Source organism: Nomascus leucogenys, chromosome 4, assembly GCF_006542625.1.
Source record: "Nomascus leucogenys isolate Asia chromosome 4, Asia_NLE_v1, whole genome shotgun sequence".
Lineage (NCBI taxonomy): Eukaryota > Metazoa > Chordata > Mammalia > Primates > Hylobatidae > Nomascus > Nomascus leucogenys.
Window position 1 is genome coordinate 81851742 of NC_044384.1, and position 13692 is coordinate 81865433.

The window sequence follows — 13692 nt, forward strand, 5'->3', positions numbered from 1 at the left end:
ATTTGTGAGTATTCTTAACTTATGGCAATATAGTTATTTTCATAAGTGCAATAATAATCTGTTTTCTTTTGCAACAGGAAACCATCAGACCAACTATTTATTTTACCAAGGCTTTGACTGGAATGGTGTGCTTTACTTTAAGTAATCAAACTTTACTTATAGTGCCAATAAAACCCCCTGGGGAAAACTGGCCTTGAACCTTGTCTACACAGTTTCTCTACACTTTATATCTTACGCTTTTGTAACAACAATGTGAATATGATAAATTGTGTTTTGCAGGTATAGATATACAAACTGAAAACTATTGCACTCTTTTTATTACCACTATTCTAATTAACTATAGAAGTTTTTCCAACCCTCTGGGCCTGCAAATTTCCAAGAAGAATCAGCTCATGGCTAGTTTGGTGAATGGATTTTCTTGGGACATTCCATTCTATAAAGCCAAGGCAATGTTTGTGTGATCAAGGATAAAAATGGTTTCTTGGTTGAATGAATGAGTCAACAGAAAGTAAGGGCTTACTTAGGAAAGAGAATGTGCTCAAGGCCCTCTTGGCCTTCTGTAAATCTTTGGCTTTACAGAAGCAGGTAGCTCAAAATTCAGGTGCTTGGAAGGTGTGATTTTGACTTCAAGCCCAGGTGATTTAAGTTTTTTTTTTCATTGTGATACATAAAAGTAAAATGTGCCATCTTACATTTTATACATTACAAGTTTGCATGCACCTCAGTGGTATTAAGTACATTCACTTTGTTGTACAACCAATCTCCAAAAACTTTTTTGGAAACCTGAAATCCTCTACCATTAAACAATATCTCCCAGGCTGGGCGCGGTGGCTCAAGCCTGTAATCCCAGCACTTTGGGAGGCCGAGGCAGGAGGATCACAAGGTCAGGAGATCGAGACCAACCTGGCTAACATGGTGAAACCCCATCTCTACTAAAAAAATACAAAAAATTAGCCGGGCGTGTTGGCGGGCGCCTGTAGTCCCAGCTACTCGGGAGGCTGAGGCAGGAGAATGGCGTGAACCCGGGAGGCAGAGCTTGCAGTGAGCTGAGATCGTGCCACTGCACTCCAGCCTGGGGACAGAGAAAGACCCCATCTCAAATAAAAAAAAGAAAAAAAAAACCTCCCAACATCTTTTCCCCAAAAGTTTCTGAAACCCACCATTCAAACTTCTGTTTCTATGGATTTGGATACTGTAGATACCACATATAAGTGGAATCATACAATATTTGTGTTTGTGACTGGATTACTTCATATAGCATAATGTACTCTAGTCCATCTATATTGAATTCCACAACCTGTGTCTGGATTTTCCTCCCTTTAGAGTCTGAATAAGATTCTATTCCATGAATACCCAGATTTGCTTCATCCATTCATCTGGGGATGAACATTGGGTTGGCTCCCCTTCTTCACTGATGTGAATAGTGTCCTTAAGGACATGCCCTTGCAATATATCTACAAGATCCTGATTTCAGTACTTGTGGCTATATCATCAGAGGAGAAATTCCTTGATCCTATGATATTTTCTGTTTTAATTTGAGAGGCCCCCATATTCTTCAATGATGGCTGCACTATTTTACATTCCCACTAAGACAGCACTAAGGTCGCTACCTCTGCACTTCCTTGTTACAATGTTATTTTCAAATTTTTTAGTTAGCTTGTGCATCTGTTTTATACTAGCTATCCTAAAGGATATGAAAAGTCTATTATTTTGACCTGAGATTTAAAATCACACACACACAAAAAAACAGTGGGGTAACAAAATCTGAAAGTGTCTCATCTCTCCCACCCATTCTCCTTTCCACAGAGGAAAGTGCAAGCAAGCTGCACTGAATTTGGCCCATCCTGTTCTCTAGCCACAAACCCTCCTTTATTATACCATGTTCACCTGTCTGTTTCAGGTTCACCAGGCTACCTGATGTTCCTCACAAGCCACTTTGTTTATACTGTGTTGACTTCTCTCATGCTGTTCTCTGGGCTCCCTCCACACAACTGTTTTTTTTGAAACAAACTGTTTATTCTTTTTTTTTTTCACCCAGGCTGGAGTGCAGTGGCGAGATCTTGGCTCACAGCAACCTCTGCTCTCAAGCGATTCTCCTGCCTCAGCCTCCCGAGTAGCTGGGACTACAAGCGCCCGCCACCATGCCCAGTTAATTTGGAAAATGTAGGGTTATTTATTCATCAGATCAGCCCTAAGATAAGATGTAAGTGGCTACACATCACAGAAAGCTTGCTCTTAATAGGTAGAAAATGTGAATCTTGGTCATATTTATAACTGCACCCATAAACAAGACTCAGGTCTGGGAGTAAGGCAGGATAGAGAACAGGTGCAGTGGTTGTTTTTTCCCCAGGAAATCCTCCAAAGGTAGGATGTATCAACTCAGTTTAGGTACCTATGCAGTGAACACAGTGGTGATGGAAGGGGATGGAATAGGTCTTGTTTCGATTTGCCCAATGTGCAACTGAAACAATCCTGCTGGTTGTCAGACATGCAGGGGGATCAAAGCAGGGTTTCCTTATGTCCCTGCTCTCCCATAACCAGAACACAGCCTTCCAGCTTCCTGTGCCTGCTGAAGTCAAAATCCACCTGGGCTTCTGCACTGATATAAAGAAAAAATCATCATTAGCAAAAGCTCAGGAGGAAACTGAGAATCCCAGGAATATTTCCAGAGGTGTCTGAACACTCACCTGGAGCACAGAGCTGAGTTTTGGGTGGTTCTCAGCTCTGCTGCCCACACATGGGCTGCTCTCCTGAGCTCCACCCAACTCAGGATGGAGGGAGGCATGGGGACATGACACTGGTGGATGGCAGCAGCCCTGGCTAGGAAAGTTGAGCTGACAGCCAGGCCTCGTGACCTGTCAGGTGCCTCTGTGGGCAGGACCAGCCAGGCTCCCTAGATACAAATAGCCCTGTGCTCCACGACTTCACAGGCATCTGGGGTTGAGTTCAAATTTCTCATCGTTTGTGAAAGCTGAGCTCACAGCAGAATAAGCCACCATGAGGCTGTCGGTGTGTCTCCTGCTGGTCACGCTGCCCTTTGCTGCTACCAGGGTGAGTACATCAGTCATGAGTCCAGCACCAGCCCCTGGGAAGCCCCCTCCTCTGAGCACGAGGCCACTCATTCGGGCTGGGGTAGGAGTCTTCACCAAACCAAAATACCAGACATTTTTCTGTGCTGCCTCTCCTAAAACTCAGGGCTATTTCTTCTCCCCAGCACCTAGGAAGTTTTATAAAATATAGATGCAGGAAATGTTAGGAATTCTTCTGCCCGAGCTTTGCTCGTAGATGGGATCTGTGTCAGAGGACATAACGTGAGGTCTGGGGTGAATCTGGGCTTTGCCACTTCCCAGCCATTTGACTTTTGGCACAATGCTCACCCTCCCTGAGCCTCCTCCAATCACTGATGGTTACAGCTTCTGGCAGGAGTGGCTATGGGAATGGAGTAGGATTAAGTCTGTCAAGAGTCTAGCTGTGGGCCAGGCATCATGGCTCACACCTAGATTTTAACACTAGGTGTGAGCCATGTAATTTTAACACTTCTGGAAGCCGAGACGGGAGCATCGCTTGAGCTCAGAAATTTAAGACCAGGCAACATGGCGATACCTAGTATTTACAATAAATAAATAAATAACCCACAAAAAAATTAGCTGGGCATGGTGGCATGCACCTGTGGTTTCAGCTACTTGAGGGGCTGAGGTAGGAGAATCACTTGAGCCCAGGAGGTTGAGGTTGCACTGAGCCTAGATTGTGCCACTGCATTCCAGCCTGAGAAAGTGATACCCTGTCTTGAAAAAAGAAAGAAAGAAAGAAAAGGCCGAGCACGGTGGCTCATGCCTGTACTCCCAGCACTTTGGGAGGCCGAGGCGGGCAGATCACCTGAGGTCGGGAGTTCGAGACCAGCCTGACCAACATGGAGGAACCCTGTCTTTACCAAAAATACAAAATTAGCTGGGTGTGGTGGCACATGCCTGTAATCCCAGCTACTTGGGAGGCTGAGGCAAGAGAATCACTTGAACCTGGGAAGGGGAGGTTGCAGTGAGCCGAGATCATGCCATTGCACTCCAGCATGGGCAACAAGACCGAAACTATCTCAAAAAAAAAGGAGAAAAAATAAAAGAGAGAGAGAGAGAGAGTCTAGCTGTGGGTATGAACCTCTTCCCTTTGTTTGTGTGACCTTGACGAAGTCACACCGGAAGGGTCTGGCATTGTCATCAGCACAAAAATGGTATAGAAACATGGATCCCAGGGGATGATGTCTGGGAGCCATTAGGCAGCCATGAGAGAAAAATCGACTTTTTCTAACATAAAGTGTATTTTTATTCTTGTGTTGCAGCCAAGGCTGTGGTCTGCCCAGCTCTTTTTTCTGAGATCTCAGGCTTCTCATTCATTAATGAACCTGTGTTAAAGTTAAAACTTGCCAAATATGATGCACCTCCAGAAGCTGCTGCAGCCTTTTTGGAAGTGAAGAAATGCACAGATCAGATATCCCTTGAGAAAAAACTTTTAACTGAAAAAATCCAGGTAATTTCCTTCTTTTCTTTTGTTTGAGTCATTGCAACCTCTGCCTCCCAGGTTCAAGCGATTCTCGTACCTCAGCCTCCCGAGTAGCTAGGATTACAGGTGCCTGCCACCATGCCTGGCTAATTTTTGTATTTTTAGTAGAGACGGGGTTTCACCATGTTTGCCAGGCTGGTCTCAAACTCCTGACCTCAGGTGATCCACCCACCTCGGCCAATTTATTTCTTGTTTTGTGGCGAGGCTTCTGGTCAGCAGCACAGTGTGAAGTGAGGTCAGCTTGCTGCTCTGCAGGGGACACAGGTGGTGGGGCACCTGCCTTGCTGGTCACTGCTTGAGTCACTCAGGGACACAGCGTAGGTGCTTCCATTTCACCCGCAGAATTCAACTCAGCTGCACACAGCCTCCTGCATGTTTCTCCTACTCAGGTCACCTGCCTGGATGCCGTGTCCCCAGAGTGTGCTGAGGACATGGGGAGTGAGCCCAGGCCCAGGCAGGGTGGTGAAGGGCCAAGCATGACTGCCTCTCCACCTGGGGACTTTCCTGAGGCCAAGCGGCCCTCATGCAATCACTGTGGAATGTTCTGGGGAGTGTGGGAGCCTTGAACAGGAAGAGGAAGGCAGGGAGGAACCCAGAGCCAGGCCTCCTGCAGATGCAGCGCTTGCGGGCTGGGCTTCTCTGCAGCTTCTGCAGAACCAGGAAGGAGCCCCTCCCGGCTCCTCAGACTCCATGCTCCCCTCCTCATCCACAATGCTCTCCTGACCACAGCCAGTGGGCCAAGACCCTGGCTACTCTGCCTCCTGCAGTGCCATGGAAGTGGGATGTTCTCACTCTGTCTTTGTCAAGAAATCAGAGATTTTCCAGGGGCCTCTCAGCCTGGCTGCCTCTGGGTTGCTGTCTTGAGGTTTAGCTGCAAATGTCCATGGAAGCTGCAGGCTCAGGGTTGAGAGTTGCCCGGGCCCTGAGGCAGAATTCCCACCTGGGAAGGCTGGAGTATCCTAAAAGCCACGCTTCCCAGAGGCCCTGTCAGCCCTGGGTCCCCCATTGCAGGGAATGGGAGACTCCACAGTCCTGGGACACCTGCAACAACAGTCTTTGGCTGCTCTATTCACTCCTCCCCTCCAACTTCCATGAGGACCCTGGGCCTCACTCCTGGGTACCCCCAGGACTATTGGCCTGGCAGGGAAAGGCTGCTCCATCGTTGGCATGGGTGTTGTAAGGGCACCAGTTCTAGGCCTCAGTTTCTTAAACTGAATTCTTGCCTCTGCCCTTCCAATTGCCTTTGGGGACAGAATTCCACTGGCCTCTTGGATGTTAGCCTGTTATCTCCAGCAGCAGCATGACTGACCCCACCTCCCTTTTTTTCTTTTTCTATTTCAGCTAAACATAGTGGCAAAAAGTTAATATGTGATATGTAAAAACTCTCATCCTGGTTTCCACCATCTTTCAATGATACCCTGATCTTCACTGAGGAATGTAAACATTTAAACGTCTTGCCTTAATAAATCATTTGCCCTGCACGTCTCCACTGGTCTTGTTATGATCCTGCAGTCTCAGGCCTTGAGTCAAGGGTGGCTTTTATAGGGGAATGGCCTTTTGCTGTGGGTGATAATCAGCTCCAGAGAACCAAGGCCCTGTTACCAATGGGGCCTGAGTCCAGGCATCCCAGAGGGAACTATCTGGTAGGAATCATCCTGTATTCCTTAGACATTCCCTATCCTGTGGCCCTAAATGGACACCATGGTAACGAGGACAGAGGAATTACAATGTTTCTGATGGCCTTGTACTGAGGGAACCCCTAGCCTGCCTGGGTGTCCAGGCCTGGGGTTCCCACTCAGCAGTGGCCCTAGTGTGATGTCCTTTAGGACCGAAAGTCAGCCTGCTTGGTGCCACCTCTGCACTGTGGTTTCTCTGCCCTGTCATGTTTATTTCCTAATTTATCACAATTTGAGGGCATCTCCAGGTTTCGACATGGAGTTCACATTTTTTCACTGCCTAAACTCAGAGCACTCCTCAGTGTCTGCACCCTTACCAGCACCTGAGGCGAACTCTTTCTCTCTCCAGCTCTCCCAAGAGCTCCAGAGACCAGCACCCCCTGCCAACTGGACAGCTCCAAGCATGCACCCTACAGTCATTTCAGGAGCAGGATGTGAAACTGAGCACAGCATCCTCCCACAGCCTGCTCTCCCTTCCATGAGCCCATCCAGGCTAACGTGCTTGCCCAGCAAGTCCCCTGACCAGGACACAGGGAGACGCCACAGGTTCTTGTCTTGGTGTCCTGTGGCTGCTGGAACAAACCCCTCTGCAAGCTTGGTGGCTTAAAACAACTGATTTTCTGACACCTTTGGGGATCAGAAGCCCAACATTAGTATCACTGCTGGGAGGCCAGGGGGCAGCAGGGCTCTGCTTCCTCTGGGGGCTCTCAGGGAGAGATCACTAAGGGCTGCTAATGACTTCTGGGCTGCTGACTGTCCTGGTCCTGTGGCCACACCACTCCAACCTCTTTCTCCATGATAAATTTTTTTTCTATTGCTATTTCCATGTCAAATCCTTCTCTGCCTTTTAATTACAAAATACAGGTGTTGGGTTTAGGGACCACCAGATTATTTAGAATAATGTCCCTGTCTCATAATCTTTCACTTAATCATGTCTGCAATGTGCTTTTTTGTCATGTGATGGAACAGTCACAGATTCCAGGGGTTAGGATGTAGATATGTTTTTGGGGGAGAACATGAATCAGCCAAAAACGTCTCCCCTTCCTACTGCCTCCTAGCCGTGCACTAAGTTTTATTCCCTCCATGGCTACAGCATCTCCTCAGCAAATCTCTTTTTTCGTGTCTTGTCTGGTCTGTGTCCTTCACAACTTAGACTGAAATCTCCTAAATTGTCTCCTAGCCTCTGTGAAGCCTTCCTGCAATACATTCTCCTTATCCACACCAAAGTGAGTCTCCTGAAATTAAAATGTGATTCTGTCTTCTTTTCCACAACTGTACACGACCAGAGGCCTCTTTGTTCTCAAGGGTTTTAAGTAAGGGAACTTATTTTTACCCTGAACCTACCTTCATATGATAATAGTAATGTTTATACACTTGGGACAAGAGTAGATAAGTTATTATCAATTGAACATTGCTTGTAAAATAAATATGTATTTAAAAAATCACATCAGAAAATAGGTGCACTTAAAAATAGAACCTAAGTTTGTGAAACCCATTACCAGTTCAGTCTACACACTGTGCATGGCAAACAAGGATTCACGGAGCTCTCGAAACACTGGGAGAAAACCACAGAGGAACAATTGCTGGAGGAGCAAGTCCACACCCTTGCATTGCATACAAGGGCTTCCAACACCTGTTTTTGCCAGCCCCTGCCCTCTCATCTCCCTTTTCCCCCAGGTACTCTGTAATCAGTCATAGTGGTTATATTTCATTTCTTATGTATCACATAAGTCATACCCTTCCACTAGGGCTGATGGGTTTTCCTTTGCCTTTGTAGCCTTCTCTCCCTAAGACATCTGACAACCCCGTCTATAGAATTCACTTCGCTTATCACTTCCTCTGCAAAGCACTCTCAAATACCCAGGCCTTACATTAAATCCTGATACACACATGCACCCCCATGCATAGACATCCCTTTTGTCATTAGTTTGCCTTTCTTTGTTTTAGGATGCATATCATAGCATTGTTGTAAGAACACACCAAATTAATTAATACTCGAGAAAATCTTAGCACTCTACAAATTGTAGCAACCATTACTATAACACTTAAAATGAATACAAGTTTCTATTTATTGAGCATCCTGATATGCATTTTGCTGGAAGGCTTCCAAGTTCTCTGACTTAGACCTCACTAGTGCCCAGGAAGGTCTGAGGTTATTCCCACTAAAGAACACAAGAATGACAAATGCTCTACCTTGGGGTCCTCAAACGTGGCTCTGTTTTAGAATCCACTGGGAAGCTGTCAAAAGCAAGTGATGCCCTGGCCCCATGCAGGGCACAGGTGTCTATCCCTGTGCAGGTAGGGTCCATGCAGTCCCCATCCTCACACCTCACACCTCCCAATCCTATACGCATGGGCATCCAGTGACCTGAGGAGGGAGTGGCTGAGACAGGAGTCCCCCATGATACTCACAGGACTCCCAGCATCACCAGGGCTGTCCCTTGAGGCCCCTCACTTAGCTACCTCCATAGTTTTCTAAGCCTGGGGATTGCAGAGTACTCATTACTTTCACCATTATACAACTAATTATATTGGTGTCACATGTGGTAAGGGTTTTTGTTTGTTTGCTTGTTTGTTTTTGTTTTTTTCCTGGGCTGCTATTAAGTAGTGTGACGTGAAATCCAGCAAGACTGCTCAAGCTGAGGCAGGGAGGAAAGGGTATTGGGAGTCATTGTTTAAGGGCTACTGAGTTTCTGTTTGGGATAATAATTTCCTAGAAATGTATAGTATGACAACATCATGAATGCCATGAAGGCCACATAATTGTACACTTAAAAATGATTGAAATGAGAAATTTCATAAAATGACAATACAATACAATACAATACAATATAATACAATACAATACAATACAAGAATGCAAGGACTGCTATTGCCTAAGGGGCAGGAGGAAGATAGCTACAGGGGAGCTGGGCCTGTATTTTACCCCTGGACACACACTCCTGAACCTGTCAGCATCCCACACTCATTGATTCATATGCTGAATTTCTTCTTTGTTGAAGATATCATTTTTAAAAAACTCTGGTTCAGTCCTGGGTGCAGTGACTCATGCCTGTAATCCCAGCACTTTGGCAGGCCGAGGCAGGCAGATCACAAGGTCAGGAGTTCAAGACCAGCCTGACCAACATGGTGAAACCCTGTCTCTACTAAAAATACAAAAATTAGCCAGGCAGGCTCTCATAAATATCCCTGTGAAGGCTGCTTTGCAAATGAGTCTTTTTGGGGCTGAGTTATCATTATCTTACTCACCAGAGAATAAGCACCTTCAGATGTCCTTATCAAACATGGAAATGGAAGAAACACAATGTCTTTAGGGTGGGCACCTGTACCTGATGTGTGGTATTCTTTATATGACTAGGAAACCTCTGGCTGGGCGTGGCAGCTCATGCCTGTAATCCCAGAACTTTGGGAGGCTGAGGCGGGCAGATCACCTGAGGCTGGGAATTCGAGACCAGCCTGACCAACATAGAGAAACCCCATCTCTACTAAAAACACAAAATTAGTCAAGCAAGGTGGTGCATCCCTGTAATCCCAGCTACTTGGGAGCCTGAGGCAGGAGAATCACTTGAACCTGGGAGGCAGAGGTTGCGGTGAGACAAGATCATGCCATTGCACTCCAGCCTGGGCAAAAAGAGCGAAACTACATCTCAAAAAAAAACAAAAACAAAAACAAAAAAAGAAAAGAAGCATCTGCAGGGTCCTCTGACCCAGCAGGTGATAGGGCAGGGCCATAAATGCTGAGGTACCAGACAGCCCCAAAAATTCCTGGCCAAGGACAGTCTCTCCTTTCACGATCAAAGTCCTTCACTTCCCCTGGGAATAAAGAAAGCCAGCCAGGACCGACTGTTTACACAGGTAAGTACACAACTCATCTACTTTCTGTCTTTCTAAAATCAGGCTAGTTATTGGAAACTGAGGTTCTAGTTGAATGATAGAAACAAATATGTCACAAATAATTGAGAGAGCAAATACTGCCTTCATGGATAATTAAGAAGAAATTCATCTCTCTGGCTCACTCGTCCATATCTTCTTTGTTTAAACCTGAGCCAATATTGTTTTCCTTGTCTCTATTGTCTTCACCTCAACTGTAATTAAACTGGGGTCAGTTTCTATCATTTGAGGCTTTCCTGTCTCCCCGTTACCCCAGGGAGGATAACAGGGACCTTCCTTGACCTTGCCAAGTGTCTTTTGCTCTCAGGCCTCTGTACTTGTTTTTCCTTCTTCTGAAAACACTCTTTCCCAAAAGTCCTGGAGAAGTGTTGGAGTTTTAGCAATGCATGAAGATGCAACAGTATTTTGTTGTTTGAGACAACGCCTGGAGGTTTTTGTTTTACCTTTAAGATTAAGGAGCATGGGCAGCTCAGCAAGGCCGCTGTGGCCAGACTGCCGCTCTAGATTCCTCCACTCTGGGCAGGGCATCGCTGAAAAAAAGGGCAGCAGCCCCAGTCAGGGGCTTATAGATAAAAGCCCCATCTCCCTGGGACAGAGCACCTGGGGGAAGCGCTGGCTGTGGGCACAGCTTCAGCAGATTTAAACGTCCCTGCCTGACAGCTCTGAAGAGAGCAGTGGATCTCCCAGCACAGCATTGGAGCTCAGCTAAGGGTCAGACTGCCTCCTCAAGTGGGTCCCTGACCCTTGTGTATCCTGACTGGGAGACACCTCCCAGTAGGGGCCAACAGACACCTCATGCAGGAGAACTCTGGCTGGCATCCAGCAAATGCCCCTCTGGGACGAAGCTTCCAGTGGAAAGAACAGGCAGCAATCTTTGCTGTTCTGCAGCCTCCACTGGTGATACCCAGGCAAACAGGGTCTGGCATGGACCTCCAGCAAACTCCAGCACACCTGCAGCACAGGGCCCTGACTGTTAGAAGGAAAACTAACAAACAGAAAGGAATAGCATGTCCACTCAGAGTCCCCATCTGAAGGTCACCAACATCAAAGACCAAAGGTAGATAAATCCACAAAGATGGGAGAGAAACCAGTGCAAAAAAGGCTGAAAATTCCAAAAACCAGAATTCCTCTTCTCTTCCAAAAGATCACAGCTCCTCGCCAGCAAGGGAACAAAACTGGACAGATTTTGAGTTTGATAAGTTGACAGAAGTAGGCTTCAGAAGGTGAGTAATAACAAACTTCTCCGAGCTAAAGGAGCCTGTTCTAATCCAATGCAAGGAAGCTAAGAACCTTGAAAAAAGGTTAGACGAATTGCTAACTTAGGAATAACCAGTTTGGAGAAGAAAATAAATGACTTGATGGAGCTGAAAAACACAGCATGAGAACTTCATGAAGCATACACAAGTATCAATAGCCGAATTGATTAAGTGGAAAAAAGGATATCAGAGATTGAAGATCAACTTAATTAAATAAAGCGAGAAGACAAGATGAGAGAAAAAAATGAAAAGGAACGAACAAAGCCTCCCAGAAATATGGGACTATGTGATAGGACCAAATCTACATTTGATTGGTGTACCTGAAATTGACAGGGAGAGTGGGACCAAGTTGAAAAACACTCTTCAGGATATTACCCAGGAGAACTTCCCCAACCTAGCAAGACAGGCCAGCATTCAAATTCAGGAAATACAGAGAACAACCACAAAGATACTCCTCAAGAAGTGTAACCCCAAGACACATTATCGTCAGATTCAGCAAGGTTGAAATGAAGGAAAAAATGTTAAGGGTAGCCAGAGAGAAAGGTTGGGTTACCCACAAAGGGAAGCTCATCAGACTAACCGCAGATCTCTCTGCAGAAAACATACAAGCCAGAAGAGAGCAGGGGCCAATATTCAACATTGTTAAAGAAAGAATTTTCAACCCAGAATTTCATATCCAGCTGAACTAAGTTTCATAAGTGAAGGATAAATAGAATCAGACAAATGTGGAAAGGCTGATGGCAGTATGGGTCAGGGAGGGAAGGTTGTCACTACTGGGGATGGGGAAGCTGTTCCTTCTGGCAAAAAAAGATTCATCAGAGTTTACAAACTCAGTGTTGCCAGCTTCATCAGGGTCCTCCCACACATTTTTATTCCAAGTTACAGGGTCTCATTCTTTTCCAATCAATGCCCTCACTTTAACAGTGGACACCCGGTGAGGGGGTGCATGCACCTTTCATTACAGGTCAGCCACTTGTGTGATAAGAGCTTGTGTCTATTTTTCCACAATTTCAGCTCTGTCTCTACAGGAGATAAGATTCTCACTCACGGCAATCTTAGCAGATTGGAGGCTCAGTATCTGCTTCTGAAGCCAGGAGACAGAATCCCTGAGTTCATCCTTTTCTTTCATCACTTTGTCCACTGAACTTAGGAGTAACCAACCAGCTTCATTATGTTCCTTGGTTCTCCACATATGGTCAAAGGTATCATAATATTCCTTTGGGTATATACCTAGTAATGAGTTTGCTGGGGCAAATGGTATCTCCAGTTCCAGATCTCTGAGAACTCACCACACTGTCTTTCACAATGGTTGAACTAATTTACATTCCCACCAACAGTGTAAAAGCGTTCCTGCTTCCCCGCAACCTTACCAGCATCTGTTGTTTCTTAACTTTTTAATAATCGCCATTCTTCCTGGTGTGAGAGGATATTTCATTGTGGTTTTGATTTGCATTTCTCTAATGATCGGTGATGTTGAGCTCTTTTTCATGTATTTCTTGGCCACTGAAAGTTTCAATGTTTTAAAAATAAGAAATTAACCCAAGTGACAAATTCACTGTAGTAGAAATCTATGAATTAATGTTTGTTTATCTCTTTGGTAGCTTTTTTTTTTTTTGAGATGTAGTCTTGCTCTGTCACCCAGGCTAGGGTGCAGTGGCATTGTCTCAGCTCACTGCAACCTCCGCCTCCTGGGTTCAAGTGTTTCTCCTGCCTCAGTCTCCCAAGTATATGGGATTACAGGCACCCACCACCTCACCTGACTAATTTTTGTGTTTTTAGTAGAGACGGGGTTTCACCATCTTGGCCAAGCTGGTCTCGAACTCCTGAACTCATGATCCACTTGCCTCAGAAATAGAATCCTTTACAGAGAAGCAAATGCTGAGAGATTTTTGTTACCACCAAGCTTGCCTTACAAGAGCTCCTGAAGGAAGCACTAACATGGAAACGAACAAGTACCAGCCACTGCAAAAACATACCAAATTGTAAAGACCACCAACGCTATGAAGAAATTACACCAACTAATGGGCAAAATAGCCAGCTAGCATCATAATGACAGGATCAAATTCAGACATAACAATATTAACCTTAAATATAAATGGGCTAAATGCCCCCAATTAAAAGACATGGACTGGAAAATTGGATAAAGAGTCAAGTTCCATCAGTGTGCTGTATTCAGGAGACCCATCTCATGTGCAAGGATGCACATAGGCTCAAAATAAAGGGATGGAGGAGGATATAACAAGCAAATGGAAAGCAAAAACAGCAGGGGTGGCAATCCTAGTCTCTGATTAAACAAACTTTAAACCAACAAAGAT

General features: G+C 45.6%; 1 pseudogene; it reads left to right on the top strand.

The window, feature by feature from the left end:
• Nucleotides 1–2997: 2997 nt before the first annotated feature.
• Nucleotides 2998–6305, top strand: LOC115834653 (annotated as a pseudogene).
• The last annotated feature ends 7387 nt before the right edge of the window (nucleotides 6306–13692 follow it).